The 4,319-nt window shown below is 35.7% G+C and overlaps 1 non-coding gene across 1 annotated transcript; it reads left to right on the top strand.

Annotated features, from left to right (window-relative positions):
- Positions 1–3,639: 3,639 nt before the first annotated feature.
- TRNAI-GAU lies at positions 3,640–3,713 on the top strand. The gene has a single exon. It is a non-coding gene; the product is annotated as a tRNA-Ile (tRNA).
- Positions 3,714–4,319: the final 606 nt, after the last annotated feature.

Genomic DNA, 4,319 nt, shown 5'->3' with positions numbered 1-4,319 from the left:
ACCCACTTCGCAAGCTGCTCATGTGTGAATATTCCTCAACAACAAGGTCACTACTACATATACCAGCCCCTTCGGCTTAGCTTCTCAGAATTCTAAGCTAAAAAAAGACATATTTGGCTCGATTTGACATTTTTAACACCAACCTTTACGTTTTTTACCTTTCCGAAGCTGATTTTTTTTAATATAGGTCATTATGAGTCAGTGAATAGAGGACCTAGTGGACAGTTTCTCTAAATCCTAAGATGAAGGACAGTTATGTCAAGGACGCCAATGTATTCCAGTAATGAAGGAATTAAAGAGGCTATGTATTCCAGCAGTGGGGGAATTAAGGAACGAGATATTGACAAAGGCTCACAACTCATCATTCTCTATGCACTTAGGTAGTACAAAAAATCAGAGTGTCCTTGAGATTCGAGCGTAAGAGTAAACTTGAACAATACTAACTTTTGTAGAAGCTTGAAAAATCATGTCGTGGCCATTTTAAATCTCTAATGTGTTCAATTGATTTCAATAATGATAAGCTATTGTATTTTTATTTTAACTTTATTTGAGTTGTCAGAAGTGAGATCTGAACTCCCACCCTCGATCCCGCATTGGTTGGAGAGGGGAATGAAGTATAACTTATAAGAGTCTTTAAACTAGTAGACGTGATTCAAAATTGTGATTCTAACCGCGATATAATGGGAAATAATGGACAATATTTTTTAGACTTTGGAAAGGGGAATGAAACATTCCTTATAAGGATGTAGAAACCTCTCCCAAGTAGACTCGTTTTAGAATTGTTCGGTTGATAGTGATATGTAATGGACAAAATCGGATAATATTTGTTAGTAGATGGATTGTAAGATTGAACGTAGGTTGGAGAGGGGGACAATAATACGTAACGAGCCAAGGCTGAATATATTTACTAATGGTGGCCTTGAGCTATTACAAATGATTAGTTGGAACAGCTCTTAGCTGTAATAACTCAGTAGGTCAGAGCGTGCGGCCTTTAACAACAAGGTCGCACATTCTACTAATAGTGGAAAACCTCTTTTGAGTAGAAATTTTGAATCAATTTAATAAAAAAATAGCACTTTATAAAAGAAAACCTTTCTAAGCTGTCAAAAATCCACATCTTTGGAGTAGAAATTTCTTTATAAAAGAAAACCTTTCTAAGTTGTCAAACTTACAATTTCAACTCACACACTCTCACAAGGACCAAAACTACGTCCTAACACCTTCAACCACTTAGCCATCCTAACTATTTATTATGAGACTTAACATTGGTTGAAATGAAGCATTCCTTATAAGGGTGTGGAGACCTCTCCCTAAAAGACGCGCTTTAAAACTTTTTAACTTACGACGACATGTAACATGCCAAAACAAACAATATCTGCTAGCCATTGGAGATGGGAACCAAACATTAACTATAAGGTTGTGGATATCTCCTACTAGACATATTTTAAAATTGTGAGGCTTATGGTGATACGTAATTAGCCAAAGTAAACAATATCTGATAGAGGTAGACTTGGTTTGTAACAAATTGTATTAGAGCTAGTCATTGGGTGGTGTTGATATGGAAAATCAACCCAAGGGAAAGTATGGAACAGATTACCTTCATGATCAAGATCAAGAGTAAAGAAAACTCATTTCTAAACTCGTGATTCGAATCACTCCACAAGAAGTTTGATCAATACCACTTGAATGACTCTACATGCAAGTTCTAAACACAAGAATTTGCAAAGAAAGTTTAGCTCTTAACAAAGCTAAAATAGAAACCATGAGGAAATCTCTTACTATTAGACGTGTTTTAAAACCATGAGGTTGACGACGATATGTAATGAGTCAAAGTAGACAATATCTAGGCTAATACTCATAATTTGTTGGAATAGTTCAGTTGGTTAGAGCGATGATTGTTAACCATAAGGTTGGAGGTTCATCTCTCTTTTTAGCAATGGGAATGAATCATTCCATTTTAGTATGTGGAAAAATTTAACCCTCCAACCAAAGTGAACAATGTCATATAATTATGTAGGTTCGTGATTCCTAACATTGTTACATAGTCTTAATCTAGCATTCTTGATAATAATATTGGGTTCTTTTTAGGGGTAGCTTCAATACAAAAACATAATGTAAAAAATCTTTTCGCATAAAGTAGTTACATCATGCATATTCTAGTGACACTAAGTCCCTAGAAAACTAGGGTCGTTACATATAATCTACACCTAAACTTTCTATAACCTAGAAAAAAACCCGTGGCAACTCGCTCGATCAAGGATTCGATTACCGCCTACAAGTAGGTTACTTATTTAGTTGCACTAGATATTACTTTTCCTTTTTGGGTGATCACTAACTGTTAGTTAAGGTCACAGAGGAGGGTCGTCTTGAGCCATCAGTTCTATGTGTACGAGTTGTTGTCCATAGTTTTCGAATCTCGTTCCAATTTTTATCAAATTTATTCTTTGTCACGTCAGTTCTATGTGTTACGAGTTGTTGTCCTTATTTTTGAATCTTGTTCCAATTTTTATGAAATTTTTTCTTTGTCAAGACGTGTCATGAATAATGGATTTGAAGTCTTGAAAATTGAGTTATTATAGTTGTGCTTTGAAGTCTATAAAATTGAGTTATTACAGTTGTGCCCTATTTAGCTTATCTAAGCAATTCCCGACCATTGTTTAACCCTTCTAAGCATACCAGAAATGAGGTAATTTAGTTATGCTCTTACCATTTCCCCTACTATCGATTCAAATTGCAATAGTTGAGTTGACGAATATGTAATATATGACTCCTGGAAAATCAGATGACTTGCAACTCGAGATTAGTTGGCGAATATCTTACAAGATGACCAAAACATACCAAATATATATATATATTATGAGGTAGTTAATAGTAGGTCGAGTAGAAAGTTTCTTTGAAGGGTTATGTCAAGGACGCCAATATATTCCAACAATTGAGGAATTAAGGAATGAGATATTGTTGGAGGCTCACAACTCACATTTTTTATGCACCCAAGCGGTACAGAAAATCACAGTGTCCTTGAGATTCGGGCGTAAGGGTAAACTTGAAGAACACTAAATTTCTTAGATCTTGGAAAATCATGTCGTGATAATTGTATTTTTATTTTACCTTTATTTGAGTTATCAGACGTGGGATTTGAACCCACGCCCTCTGATCCCGCATCGGTTTGAGAAGAGAATGAAGAATAACTTATGAGTGTTTGTAAACGTCTCTCTAGGAGCGTGTTGTAGAACTGTGATTCTGACAACGATTTGTTATGGGAAACAATGGACAATATTTTTTAGTGGCTGGAAATGGGAACGAAGCATTCCTTAGAAGAGTGTGGAAATCTCTCCCTAATAGACTCGTTTTAGAATTGTGAGACTGATGACGATACGTAATGGGCAAAAATGGACAATATTTGTTAGCGGTGGGTTTCGGCTATTACAAAAGCTATCAAAGTTAGTCATCGACTATTACAAAAGCTATCAAAGTTAGTCATCGGCTATTACAAAAGCTATCAAAGTTAGTCACAAAGTGGTGTGCATGCGAAGACGCTGGCCCCCAAGGAGAGTGGATTGTGAGATCCAACATTGGTTGGAGAGGAGATGAAACATTCCTTATAAGGGTGTGGTGGGCTTGAACTATTACAAATAATTACCTGGAATAGCACAGTTAGTTAGAGTGTGTGGCTGATAACCACAAGGTCGAAGGTTCAAACCCTCCTTCTAGTGTTGGGAATAAGCTTACCATGAATTGAAGGTAAATTAGAGGTGACTTGTTTGATTAATTGTGAGCTCAGCAGCGGCGCATGCCTAGTGATATGATGGTTACAAGTGTCATACCTTTTAATTGTTATATTTGCTTATTATGTTATGACTTGTTGTAACCCCGTCATGATTAGTACGCACACCTTTTAATGGTTTTAGTTACTATTTCTTTATGTTGTTTTAAAGATGCTTTCAAATGAGTAAGTCCATGACACTATTTTAAGATGAAGTTTAAATGCTTAATTTCGTATAAGAGCATAGGATATGATGACGGTGGCAACTTTAGGCTAATAGAAATCTAGGGTCGTTATCGTTGGTATCAGAGCTCTAGGTTATAGATTCGGCAGACTTGCCTACAAGATAGGCTTGCCACGTTCCATGATTTCACCATCGATGTCCTAGCACCAACAGGTATGTCTGGTATAAGATAAGATAAAGAAATGTCTTTAATTTGCATGTACTTTTTTTTGTTTACTAATATTGAATGTAATTTAGTATCAAATATGTGAAGCTCTAACTATATGATTTATGGAAGCATTATGTTCTACCTAGTTGTACTTTTATGAATAT

This window comes from Cucurbita maxima, unplaced genomic scaffold (genome assembly GCF_002738345.1).
Source record: "Cucurbita maxima cultivar Rimu unplaced genomic scaffold, Cmax_1.0 Cma_Scf01590, whole genome shotgun sequence".
Lineage (NCBI taxonomy): Eukaryota > Viridiplantae > Streptophyta > Magnoliopsida > Cucurbitales > Cucurbitaceae > Cucurbita > Cucurbita maxima.
The sequence above is the reverse complement of the archived record's forward strand: the minus strand, read 5'-3'. Positions and strand labels throughout refer to the sequence as shown.